Genomic DNA, 14,407 nt, shown 5'->3' with positions numbered 1-14,407 from the left:
ATAGAAAGCTATTAATTTTTGTATTAAATACACATTTACATGTTGTTCATTTCCTACACCGATACATGAACTCAAACATTACTGGCTGCAACAAATGAAGTCCGAGATTGCTTTAACACTTTGGACAGCCATTGTGGGGACTTTTTGGGGAAGTCTCACATCAGGGTGTCAGACCTCTTAAGTAATTCCTGACTAGAACTTAAGTAGTCTGAGATTGCTCTATTTTCAAACATACTATTTTGGGATAGTATTTTCGATAGGGCAGAAATTTTGCTTTGCAGCCGAAGGCCATCAATGGGTCTTCAATGCAGGGAGGGTTGTGGACTTGTCCAACTTGTAGAGAGCATGGTTTTCACCCTACACAGGAAAGTTACTGGAATGTACATTGTAACTACATAGAAAAGGAAAATTCACAATTGAAAAAATATTCTCTTTTGTTATAAAGTTTAGTTTACTAATGATTTTTACTCTCTAAAGTCAACTTGATTGTAAGTCGAGATATGAAGCAAATAAATGTATTTGCTGTATTTTCATGATTATTTATTTTAAATTAATTGGAAAGCTTTTACAAACTTGTGTCCTATTTATTCAAGAAGCAATAAATAATAGCAAATACATGTACCTGGTACAATGTACATGCATGGAAAATTTCAAGTTCATTGGAATTCTTTTATAAATGGTTCTGTTTATTAGTGTGTCAAGACTCCAGGATCAATGAATAATATAAAACAAGAGTGCACACGCTGAAATGTCTCGCCTTCTATACTAATCATTGATATTATGTTGATAGTCCTAAGTATAAAGCTAAGCTTTATAACAACTGTCACATAAACTTAACATTAACCAAGATAACTAAACATAGACCAATGAACCTTGAAAATGAGGTCAAGGTCAGATGAACCATGCCAGGCAGACATGTACAGCTAACAATGCTTCTATACAACATATATAGTTGACCTATTACTTATAGTTTAAGATAAATAGACCAAAACACAAAAACTTAACACTGTGCAATGAACCGTGAAATTGAGGTCACGGTCAAATAAAACCTGTGCGACTGACATAAAGATCATAAAATATTTCCATACACTAAATATAGTTGACCTATGGCATATAGTATTAGATAAAAAGACCAAAACTCAAAAACTTAACTTTGACCACTGAACCATGAAAATGAGGTCAAGGTCACATGACATCTGCCCGTTAGACATGTACACCTTACAATCGTTCAATACAACAAATATAGTAGACCTATTGCATATAGTATGAGAAAAACAGACCAAAACACAAAAATTTAACTTTGACCACTGAACCATGAAAATGAGGTCAAGGTCACATGACATCTGCCCGCTAGACATGTACACCTTACAATCATTCCATACAACAAATATAGTAGACCCATTGCATATAGTATGAGAAAAACAGACCAAAACACAAAAATTTAACTATAACCACTGAACCATGAAAATGAGGTCAAGGTCAGATGACACCTGCCAGTTGGACATGTACACCTTACAGTCCTTCCATACACTGAATATACTAGCCCTATTGCTTATAGTATCTGAGATATGGACTTGACCACCAAAACTTAACCTTGTTCACTGATCCATGAAATGAGGTCGAGGTCAAGTGAAAACTATCTGACAGACATGAGGACCTTGCAAGGTACGCACATATCAAATATAGTTATCCTATTACTTATAATAACAGAGAATTCAACATTACAAAAAATTTGAACTTTTTTTTCAAGTGGTCACTGAACCATGAAAATGAGGTCAAGGACATTGGACATGTGACTGACGGAAACTTCGTAACATGAGGCATCTATATACAAAGTATGAAGCATCCAGGTCTTCCACCTTCTAAAATATAAAGCTTTTAAGAAGTTAGCTAACACTGCCGCCGCCGCCGTAGCCGCAGCCGGATCACTATCCCTATGTCGAGCTTTCTGCAACAAAAGTTGCAGGCTCGACAATAAAATGAATGTACTTGGTACATGTATGGAAAATTAATGTACATTTGTATACATGTATCCGACTAGTAGTTTATTTTCAACACATTAACCGGTCAAACAAATTAAATGACCAGACTATTAACTGAAATTTAACTATTCATAGGGATTAATCTTTTGATCCCAGTTATAAAAATGTTTATAATACTATTTACATGTTATAACTGACTTTTCACCCTCGAGCTACAGGACTTTTTATAAACTGGTAACAGTTTAACATTTAATTTAAAGTTAACAATAAGGTAAAATATCTTGACACTCATAAGGCTTGATCATATAATTTGTTATAAATCTTGACACTAAATATAAGGCCAAATGAATAAATATGGTCATTCATACTGTAGCCTGTAGTTCAGTGGTAGTCTTTGATTCATAAAAGAAAGAAGATGTGGTATGATTGCCAATGAGACAACTCTTCACAAGAGACCGAATGACACAGAAATCAACAGCTGTCTGTTTTTTGTCAATTGCTTTGTTATAAATTAGGCCCTTAGTTATCTCAAATTTTTCATTGTTCATGTCAAGGCTTTTTAAGCCAACTACCAGTATAAGGTGACATTTGTTTTTTTCTCATTGTCGAAGGCTGTATTGTTGTCTTTAATTGCTTTATCTATTTTATTTGCACTTTGGTATTAACTGTACTTACCCAAAAAGTTTTAACCGATAATTATCCATTAAAGGACAGGAATTTCAAATATAAAAACTGACGTTTTAAATTTTGATAGCATAATTTCTCTGCAGTCATGGCAGTATTTTATCAAAATGATAACATTTAATCTTTGAGTGTGTGTACGTTGACAGTTTGTTAAAAAAAAATACAATATAAAATGGAGGCAAAAATTCAAAATTTACAACTAACCTAAAATTTCATGTACAACTCAATTACTTATAAAAATTCTTACCTTCAACTTGTTTTCACCTTAAGAATAAATTACGAAACTATTTTCCTGTTTATAGTTTGGAATATTTAATCCTACATCAAAGTTTGTAATATAAAATAAAACCTCTTATTTATAAATACAAAACACTTCAAAATGCCTTTCTCACTGACAAGGCAAGATAGATCTTATTAAAGATTCACGATACTTGAAGATCTTCGCCGCACAGGTATTTTTAAGGTAAATAAACAAAGTTTATCTCTCCGACTTCATTTGTCAAATATCATTTAAAAGATTAAACTTATATGCTTTAAATATAGTGAGCGGTAATAAAAATGCACTGCTAAAATTCAATAAATATTTATGCACCTTTTTAAAGTTAGGACTGCGAACACTTGTGTTTTGTTTTAATGTGTAAAATGCTATACAATGATTTGGTGTTGATAGAAGATTAATGATATTTTCTGTACAGTGTTCTAGGATTTTTTTGGCACCTTGACTTACCACGGGTAAGATCAATAAAAAAATTACTTACCCACATCTAAAAGTTAAATCCGCCAACCAATGCGGACGGCGCAAAAAAAAACGATTTCTTACTAAATTTGACAAATATGTTATAGTTATTACTATGTCATTTATTAAGAGCTATAATAAATGCAACTGTAAGTTTATTTTCCTCCGATGACAAGAAAAAAAATTGTTTATGTCCCGATTTAAGCACCAGTTATCAATCCGGATTTTCTGATTTTTACCGACACCGTGACCGACTTTTAGAATGATAGGAGAAGAATGTGGTCTCTTTTGCGCTTGATTACACCTAGTAAACGAGTGCTTGAATAAAAGCGCCGATAGACATCGACAAAATCTTCGATCTTTTATCAAAGTTTTTTCTCGTGATTTAATAAAAATAAAAAGCAGATATGGGAAAATTGAAGAGGACCGGGAAATTTCAAGAGTTTTTCGGCTTCCCCGAAATTGAAAATTGACTTACCACCGGGTGACAAAGGCTAAAAAATGACTTACCCGTTGTCCTAATCCACTTACCCCGGGTAACGGGTAATGGGAATCCTAGAACACTGCTGTATATAAATTTATTCACAACTTTTTAATGCTGTGCATGATTTTGGCACGGAATTTTAAACACATGAACATTTGTATTTTAATTTTGGTCTAAATATCAGCATAACTGAAAATGGCCATTATAAATTTATATGGTAAAATTATGGAAAGTTTTTTCTATATGAATTGGATTTTGAATGAATAAGCATATTCACCTGCGGAAAAGTATTTTGAGCGCATAATTTTTGTAAAAAACGTTTGATGTACAATTCTTTTTGGTAAATAATTGCCATTAATTACACACATTTCTCTTTAAATATGGAATTAACAATTACTGTCTTTTGTTTCGGTAAATATGAGGTTTAATTGACTTTTGAAAAACTACATAATTACCTTATTAAAAGACAGTAATTGTATAATATCTAACTAAGAATGACCCATACCCAATCTTTACAAGATTCTTGTTTAACTACATTTCATGTCCATCTAGCTTGTTATCGGTCAAGAGGAAATCCTTCCAAAATAAATATACATCAGATTAAAAAAAAACTTCCTTAGTTTAAAGCATCTAATTTTATAGATATAACCATGATAATAATATTATTCAAATAAAATCAGAAAATGGTGTTTTTTGTTTATATTCAATGGATAAGCTAGCGTTTAATAAATGTAGGTAAAATGCAACTATGTTCGAATTGTCATGAATCTGGGCAGAAAACAGAAGAAGCAAAGAAGCCCCTCCTTTCCTTCCAGTCACCATTGACAGTGGCAGATCCTGGGAGGGGAAGAGAGGGAGGGTAGAACAATCAATGCATTTGAATGGGGACATATATTTTCTTTAAGCGGTGAGTATAACCATAAATATTTACACCTTGAGCAAAAGGTTATATAAATTAAATACCTTGCATTTTATCAGACATATATATTTTAGATGTTGTGTTATAACACTGAGGTAAATCAAGGTCAAACTTATAACTAATGATCCATTAAATTATTATGACACCTTAAAGATGGCCTTGGACGACATGTACCCCAAAGTTCGCAAAACTCGTTGATCTTCTTATGGAAACAATCTCCATCTTGTTAAGAAACTAAATGAAACAATTCTTAATTTTTCTATACAAGTTCAACTTTAAGACACCATTGTTTAGAGAATATTTTATAGCAAACAATATTGCAGAGAACTACAATTATAACATCTTTTAAATATATGATATGACTGCTTCAGAATATAATGTAAAAAATAAGAAATGGTTAGTTTTCCTCAAGAACACTGACACAACATGAATACTACCGTTTGCATAATTTTGATTGCAACCCCCTTATACAGTGGCGGATCCAGGAATTTTCATAAGTGGGGGCCCACTGGCTGCCTAAGAGGTGGCCCGATTTCGTCACGCTTCAGTGATTCCCTATATAAGCAACCAAATTTTTTTCTCAAGAGGGGGGGGGGGGGCCTAAATTTCGCCTCTGTAATAGATTGACAGTAAAAACCCTTCCATCTATTGCAGTGCCCCAAAAAATATAAAAATAATTAACCATAAAATATTTTAGAAAATGTTCAAAAATTAATCTGAAAACACTCCATAGCAGCCTATAATCTATCAGGCAGAAATGCAGCAATTAAAATCTGACAGAGATTACTGAGAGTTCTGTTGAATATAACCACTGACTTTATTCAGGTTAAGACAGAAGTGACTTCCATCATGTCCATCAAAAGCAAAGTTCAATGAATCAGAGATAGAAGAGCAAGGTTCTCCTAAATCATGTACAAGTGTTTTTCCCACATTTTTGTTGGTAACTGTAAATATGGAACCTGTTTATCCTCAAGAGATAATCTTTTCAATGTTCAAAAGTATCGGAAAACATGCTTCATGTCAAGATATTAACAGAAATTGTCTTCTGTTTTCATGAACTGCGTGCAAAAACTATAAAATCTGAAGGAAATGACCTCGCAGCGTCTTTCCAAAACCTCATAATGATAATCAAAGACTATTTTAACACAATATTGTGAGTGAACAATCTCTGTGATATAGTTGTCACAGTTATAATCTGATCACATACATTTTTGCAAATTATAGAATGATGCAACCATTAATATAAAATTTACTGTTTTTTTCCAATACATATTTTTATTAAGATCAAGATTTACAAAAATTATTCATGATCTATCGTACCTCAGAAATAAATTTATGTATATAGGTCTAACTATGAGACCAGAAATATATGTTACATATTCTACAGTTACATGCAATACATTTCTTTTATATATATGACAAAATGTATATGACACTTGTAACTCTTGTTTGTGGAAAAATTCATGTCAGTTATTGATAAATAATTTGTTTGTTGGGAGATAGCTTGAATTAGTCGAATTCTGGGGCAAAATTTTGTCCAGAGTGAATCTGAATTTATAGTTATATTGCATCAAATCATGGCCTACAGGACACACACATTCGCTTACCGTAAATATTAGTAGTTGATAGATATTTTGTAAATGTTCAGTTCGAACGTGCTATTCCATATGGTTGAAGTTAAAAGTCTAGAGGTGTTCCAAACTTCCGACAACTTCCGAATAATTACGCGCCAAATATGATATAGGCACCTGCTACGGTTACAGAATGTAACAATAATATAAAAAAGTTGTTGTTACATTGGAGACCAATTGCCGGAATGCAGGATTGGGTAACGAACTGATTAATTACGAATGTAACAATAATATTCGTGTCTACGGTTACATTGTGTAATTGTTATAATGTTAGATTTACCAAACATGTTATATAGTTTTGTTTTATAAGCAGCCATCACAAATAACTGAATGATACAGGTCAGCAATATGCAGGTCGTTTTTTCAGACTTGACAATTCCACTCTGCAGTATCACTTTTTTAAACAATAAAACGCACATACTTTTTTGTTTGGCCTAAGAGGTTGTCGGCTACTCTGTATAAATGTATCACACTTTTCAGTAGTCAGCTTAATTTAACCAATAGTTCAAATATTGCATAATGGCTGCTTTAAAGAATACATACTTCAAGACAATAGTTTATTATTTGTGAAGTTGATAAGGAATATTTATTAACAAGATGATACCTACCAATTGTCACTATTTGGGTGATCAAGTTCACCATGGAGTCTGCCAATTTGAAATATTGAGGGCAGTTTTGTCCACAATTTAAAGCAAAACAATCAATATTACCACGGTTATAGTATTGTCAAAGTACGAAGAAGCAAGTAAACAACATTAAATAAGTTTTGAAGGCCCTTGAAATGTTTTATATGTCTATATGCATGGCAGCCATCCTGCACGTAAAATACCCATTGGCATTTTGAAATGTTGACAGGTATGCAAGGGGAAATTTTTATATTGCTACTAAGGTGGGAGGACATTGATAATTTCAAAATTAAAGTCGTATAGTTTGTCTGGTACTGAAATGACCGCTCATTTCAAATTAGAAGTATAAATCTAAAAATGAGGCAGAGGAAGCCGTGTCTGTTGTTTCTTTAATGTCTTGTTCTGGGGGATATATTAATGGAACCCAAACAGAAAATTTTGGAATGCTCATGACAAATTCGAGGTAAAGTCTAAAAATGAGACAGACTGAGGACGCCGTATCTGTTGTTCCATTAATGTTTTGTTCTGAGAGTTTTATTATAATGGTGTTTGGCTTGCTAATGCTTGTTCTGGGGATATATTATTGGAACCCAATCAGAAAAGTTTAGCATGCTCATGACAAATTCGAGGTAAAAGTCTAAAAATGAGACAGAGAACGCCGTATCTGTTGTTCCATTAATGTCTTGTTCCGGGACTTTATTAATGGTGTTTGGCTTGCTAATAAAAAGAACATCTTCTATATATCTGTTTGTGAAATTAAATGATGAGGCCCCTCATGGGGGGGTCCTAGTAATCACATAATCACCATTTTTTTGCCAATATAATCACATAATCATTAAATATTTGCTTATCTTTAGTAATCAAATAATCATAAACTAAAAATACAGTCCTAGGTAATCAAATAATCATGAAATATTTGGCTTAATAATCAAATAATCATTAAAAAAACGGCCAAGTAATCACATAATCAAAAACCCCATGAGGGCCCTCAATGATCTGCCTCTCCGATCTTCTGGATTTTGACAAATGTCTGAAAGAATTCCGACTCAAATGAAAACAATAAGAGGTCGACAAGGAGAGGTGCACAGTTCCTTCCCAAAGGAATGCCGCGAACAATTTTCCGAAAAAGTTTCTTCCAAATTTAAAAAATTTTTGGTCAATGAAAAACTCAAATATTTTGTTAATAGAAAAAATCCATCATACTTATCACTTGTTACACTGTGTGTTCACATATCTTATCCTAAAGTAATGCAGTTATAGCGTAAGCTGCCATTTCTATCTTGAAAAAAGTAAAATCACAGATATACTGAACTCTGAGGAAATTTCAAAACGGATAGTCCCTAAGCAAATGGCAAAATCAAAAGCTCAAACACATCAAACGGACAACAACTGTCATATTCCTGACTTGGTACAGGCATTTTCTTATGTAGAAAATATGGTGGACTTTGTTAAACCTGGTTTTATAGCTAGATAAACCTCTCACTTGTTTGTGAATCATTTCTTTAAGACGATTTTTCAAAAACATCGGGAAGGGTGGTATACAGTATAGAAAAATTAAGAATTTTGATAGAACTATAATTTTAGAGAAAGATTTTTTTTTTTTGGGGGGGGAGGGGGGGGGGGTCATAATATCAGTCGTGAAAACCACTAAGCTCTTTCACTGCATAAAGAATCTAAGTCAATCGAATGGACAATTTTCATCTGACGTGTAGATGAGCCGGTATGATTAATGTACGGTTGTTTGTATTGGATTTTGTGTAGCTTTATATTATGTATTTAATACAAACAAGGTAAGTCCCCCGATTTACTGCTCAACGTTATGTTCATTAAAGCCATACAGAGCTTATGATTAGTCAAAATCTCATCCTTGGCAAATGATGATTTGTCTCCCGATTTGCAGCTCAATGTATTGTTCATTGAAGCCTTAAAGAACTTGTTATTTAGAAGAAATACCGACATAGCTAGATAATACAATTCATTATCTGATTACTAACACAATTCTATATCAGTAGTCTTGTCAATGTTACAAAATACATCAAATAACATAATTACAATCCTAATCTTGATTTATATCTAATTTTTAGAAATTAAAATGTGACGTCACTTTTGTGTCGTTGATCCAGTCTTGTGATGGATAGTTTGAGGTTCTGTTGTGCTGTTCTAGGTTGTTTTGCATGATTTTTATTCTCTGGTTAGCATGTCGAAATGTACTATTGTATTGTTTAATTGTGTATTTCTCTGTACTGAATGCTCTTGCATTTATTTGTAATTAATTCCTGTCATGTAATCTTGTCATTTAAGTGTTATATCTAACATAGCCATAGAGCGCAAAGTTTGGATAGCCACACAGGTTCAACCCAACATTTTTTTCTTTAAATTTCCTGTACAAAGTGAGGAAAATTCAAGATATTATCTTATAGTACATCTCTGTATGTGTAGCGGTTTTTTTTTGTTGCAATTCAGTATTTCTGTTTTAGTTTGTAGCCCGGATTTGTTTTTTCTCAATCAATTTATGACTTCTCGAAACAGCGGTATACTACTGTTGCCTTTATTTATGATTAACCACAATCTCATCCCTATCAAATTATGATTTGGTTGACTGCTGTATTTTTACATTTTTACATGTAATGTCTGTTTGCTTTGTTCACGCTTAGTTGTCAACATAATGGAATTTGATGCGACTGTCATACAAGTGAGAGGTTTAGCTAGCTATAAAACTAGTTTCAATCCAAAATTTTCTACATAAGAAAATGCCTGTGCCAAGTCAGAAATATGACAGTTGTTATCCATTCGTTTGAGCTTTTGATTTTGCCATTTGATTCAGGAGTTTCTGTTTTGAATTTCCTCGGAGTTCAGTATGTTTATGATTTTACTTTTATTCTCAATTCTTTGACAAGACTCTTATACGATTTGCAAACAAAGTCACAAATAGTAAAATTGTTTAATGTACGCTTTGCCAATTACACTCTCCAACATTGGTTAAAAAAGTTTGTTTTCTTCTTAGTTAGTTGGTAAATTCTTTTATCTCTGTCTTTAGTTTTTATATGGTGTTTTGTATATGGATGTTTGTGTTTCTGTCCTTGGTTTTCTGTGTAGTGTCCTGTATACAGATGTTTGTGTGTCTGTCCTTTGTTTTCTCTGTAGTGTCCAGTATACAGATGTTTGTGTGTCTGTCCTGTTTTCTGTGTAGTGTCCAGAATACAGATGTTTGTGTGTCTGTCCTTTGTTTTCTGTGTAGTGTCCAGTATACAGATGTTTGTGTGTCTGTCCTTTGTTTTCTGTGTAGTGTCCAGTATACAGATGTTTGTGTGTCTGTCCTTTGTTTTCTGTGTAGTGTCCAGTATACAGATGTTTGTGTGTCTGTCCTTTTTTTTCCTGTGTAGTGTCCAGTATACAGATGTTTGTGTGTCTGTCCTTTGTTTTCTGTGTATTGTCCAGTATACAGATGTTTGTGTGTCTGTTCTTTGTTTTCTGTGTAGTGTCCAGTATACAGATGTTTGTGTGTCTGTCCTGTTTTCTGTGTAGTGTCCAGAATACAGATGTCTGTGTGTCTGTCCTTTGTTTTCTGTGTAGTGTCCAGTATACAGATGTTTGTGTGTCTGTCCTTTGTTTTCTGTGTAGTGTCCAGTATACAGATGTTTGTGTGTCTGTCCTTTGTTTTCTGTGTAGTGTCCAGTATACAGATGTTTGTGTGTCTGTCCTTTGTTTTCTGTGTAGTGTCCAGTATACAGATGTTTGTGTGTCTGTCCTTTTTTTTTCTGTGTAGTGTCCAGTATACAGATGTTTGTGTGTCTGTCCTTTGTTTTCTGTGTAGTGTCCAGTATACAGATGTTTGTGTGTCTGTCCTTTGTTTTCTGTGTAGTGTCCAGTATACAGATGTTTGTGTGTCTGTCCTTTTTTTTCCTGTTTAGTGTCCAGTATACAGATGTTTGTGTGTCTGTCCTTTTTTTTCTGTGTAGTGTCCAGTATACAGATGTTTGTGTGTCTGTCCTTTTTTTTCCTGTGTAGTGTCCAGTATACAGATGTTTGTGTGTCTGTCCTTTGTTTTCTGTGTGGTGTCCAGTATACAGATGTTTGTGTGTCTGTCCTTTGTTTTCTGTGTAGTGTCCAGTATACAGATGTTTGTGTGTCTGTCCTTTTTTTTCCTGTGTAGTGTCCAGTATACAGATGTTTGTGTGTCTGTCCTTTGTTTTCTGTGTAGTGTCCAGTATACAGATGTTTGTGTTTCTGTGTAGTGTCCAGTATACAGATGTTTGTGTGTCTGTCCTTTGTTTTCTGTGTAGTGTCCAGTATACAGATGTTTGTGTGTCTGTCCTTTTTTTTCCTGTGTAGTGTCCAGTATACAGATGTTTGTGTGTCTGTCCTTTGTTTTCTGTGTAGTGTCCAGTATACAGATGTTTGTGTTTCTGTGTAGTGTCCAGTATACAGATGTTTGTGTTTCTGTGTAGTGTCCAGAATACAGATGTTTGTGTGTCTGTCCTTTGTTTTCTGTGTAGTGTCCAGTATACAGATGTTTGTGTTTCTGTCCTTTGTTTTCTATGTAGTGTCCAGTAAACAGATGTTTGCGTTTCTGTGTAGTGTCCAGTATACAGATGTTTGTGTGTCTGTCCTTTGTTTTCTGTGTAGTGTCCAGTATACAGATGTTTGTGTGTCTGTCCTTTGTTTTCTGTGTAGTGTCCAGTATACAGATGTTTGTGTGTCTGTCCTTTTTTTTCCTGTTTAGTGTCCAGTATACAGATGTTTGTGTGTCTGTCCTTTGTTTTCTGTGTAGTGTCCAGTATACAGATGTTTGTGTGTCTGTCCTTTTTTTTCCTGTGTAGTGTCCAGTATACAGATGTTTGTGTGTCTGTCCTTTGTTTTCTGTGTGGTGTCCAGTATACAGATGTTTGTGTGTCTGTCCTTTGTTTTCTGTGTAGTGTCCAGTATACAGATGTTTGTGTGTCTGTCCTTTTTTTTCCTGTGTAGTGTCCAGTATACAGATGTTTGTGTGTCTGTCCTTTGTTTTCTGTGTAGTGTCCAGTATACAGATGTTTGTGTTTCTGTGTAGTGTCCAGTATACAGATGTTTGTGTGTCTGTCCTTTGTTTTCTGTGTAGTGTCCAGTATACAGATGTTTGTGTGTCTGTCCTTTTTTTTCCTGTGTAGTGTCCAGTATACAGATGTTTGTGTGTCTGTCCTTTGTTTTCTGTGTAGTGTCCAGTATACAGATGTTTGTGTTTCTGTGTAGTGTCCAGTATACAGATGTTTGTGTTTCTGTGTAGTGTCCAGAATACAGATGTTTGTGTGTCTGTCCTTTGTTTTCTGTGTAGTGTCCAGTATACAGATGTTTGTGTGTCTGTCCTTTGTTTTCTGTGTAGTGTCCAGTATACAGATGTTTGTGTGTCTGTCCTTTGTTTTCTGTGTAGTGTCCAGTATACAGATGTTTGTGTGTCTGTCCTTTTTTTTCCTGTGTAGTGTCCAGTATACAGATGTTTGTGTGTCTGTCCTTTGTTTTCTGTGTATTGTCCAGTATACAGATGTTTGTGTGTCTGTTCTTTGTTTTCTGTGTAGTGTCCAGTATACAGATGTTTGTGTGTCTGTCCTGTTTTCTGTGTAGTGTCCAGAATACAGATGTCTGTGTGTCTGTCCTTTGTTTTCTGTGTAGTGTCCAGTATACAGATGTTTGTGTGTCTGTCCTTTGTTTTCTGTGTAGTGTCCAGTATACAGATGTTTGTGTGTCTGTCCTTTGTTTTCTGTGTAGTGTCCAGTATACAGATGTTTGTGTGTCTGTCCTTTGTTTTCTGTGTAGTGTCCAGTATACAGATGTTTGTGTGTCTGTCCTTTGTTTTCTGTGTAGTGTCCAGTATACAGATGTTTGTGTGTCTGTCCTTTTTTTTCCTGTTTAGTGTCCAGTATACAGATGTTTGTGTGTCTGTCCTTTGTTTTCTGTGTAGTGTCCAGTATACAGATGTTTGTGTGTCTGTCCTTTTTTTTCCTGTGTAGTGTCCAGTATACAGATGTTTGTGTGTCTGTTCTTTGTTTTCTGTGTGGTGTCCAGTATACAGATGTTTGTGTGTCTGTCCTTTGTTTTCTGTGTAGTGTCCAGTATACAGATGTTTGTGTGTCTGTCCTTTTTTTCCTGTGTAGTGTCCAGTATACAGATGTTTGTGTGTCTGTCCTTTGTTTTCTGTGTAGTGTCCAGTATACAGATGTTTGTGTTTCTATGTAGTGTCCAGTATACAGATGTTTGTGTGTCTGTCCTTTGTTTTCTGTGTAGTGTCCAGTATACAGATGTTTGTGTGTCTGTCCTTTTTTTTCCTGTGTAGTGTCCAGTATACAGATGTTTGTGTGTCTGTCCTTTGTTTTCTGTGTAGTGTCCAGTATACAGATGTTTGTGTTTCTGTGTAGTGTCCAGTATACAGATGTTTGTGTTTCTGTGTAGTGTCCAGAATACAGATGTTTGTGTGTCTGTCCTTTGTTTTCTGTGTAGTGTCCAGTATACAGATGTTTGTGTTTCTGTCCTTTGTTTTCTATGTAGTGTCCAGTAAACAGATGTTTGTGTTTCTGTGTAGTGTCCAGTATACAGATGTTTGTGTTTCTGTCCTTTGTTTTCTATGTAGTGTCAAGTATACAGATGTTTGTGTTTCTGTGTAGTGTCCAGTATACAGATGTTTGTGTGTCTGTCCTTTGTTTTCTATGTAGTGTCCAGTATACAGATGTTTGTGTTTCTGTGTAGTGTCCAGTATACAGATGTTTGTGTGTCTGTTCTTTGTTTTCTATGTAGTGTCCATTATCACTGTACTATTATGCATATTTTAGGGGCCAGCTGAAGGACACCTACGGGTGCGGGAATTCTCGCTACATTGAAGACCCATTGGTTGCCTTCGGCTGTTGTTTGCTCTATGGTCGGGTGGTTGTCGCTTTGACATATTCACCATTTCCTTTCTCAATTTTATCCAGTATACAGATGTTTGTGTTTCTGTGTAGTGTCCAGTATACAGATGTTTGTGTTTCTGTGTAGTGTCCAGTATACAGATGTTTGTGTGTCTGTCCTTTGTTTTCTATGTAGTGTCCAGAAAACAGATGTTTGTGTTTCTGTGTAGTGTCCAGTATACAGATGTTTGTGTTTCTGTGTAGTGTCCAGTATACAGATGTTTGTGTGTCTGTCCTTTGTTTTCTGTGTAGTGTCCAGTATACAGATGTTTGTGTTTCTGTGTAGTGTCCAGTATACAGATGTTTGTGTGTCTGTCCTTTGTTTTCTGTGTAGTGTCCAGTATACAGATGTTTGTGTTTCTGTGTAGTGTCCAGTATACAGATGTTTGTGTGTCTGTCCTGTTTTCTGTGTAGTGTCCAGTATACAGATGTTT

The 14,407-nt window shown here is 34.6% G+C and overlaps 1 protein-coding gene across 9 annotated transcripts in view; it reads right to left on the bottom strand.

The window, feature by feature from the left end:
• The window catches only part of LOC139495242 (coronin-2B-like), a 57,780-nt gene extending 51,277 nt beyond the window's left edge, over positions 1-6,503 (bottom strand). For 2 of the 9 annotated variants that reach the window (XR_011657295.1, XM_071283497.1), the window contains exon 1: positions 2,914-3,167. The gene's annotated coding sequence lies outside the window, so the exon portion shown is untranslated. Of the gene's footprint in view, positions 1-2,913; positions 3,185-6,412 lie in introns of those variants that run through there. The other 7 variants (XM_071283501.1, XM_071283496.1, XM_071283503.1 and 4 more) reach the window with 5 other exon arrangements.
• Positions 6,504-14,407: the final 7,904 nt, after the last annotated feature.

The sequence above is a fragment of the Mytilus edulis genome, chromosome 11 (genome assembly GCF_963676685.1).
Source record: "Mytilus edulis chromosome 11, xbMytEdul2.2, whole genome shotgun sequence".
In the NCBI taxonomy this organism is placed as follows: domain Eukaryota; kingdom Metazoa; phylum Mollusca; class Bivalvia; order Mytilida; family Mytilidae; genus Mytilus; species Mytilus edulis.
This window is presented reverse-complemented; position numbering and strand designations above follow the sequence as displayed.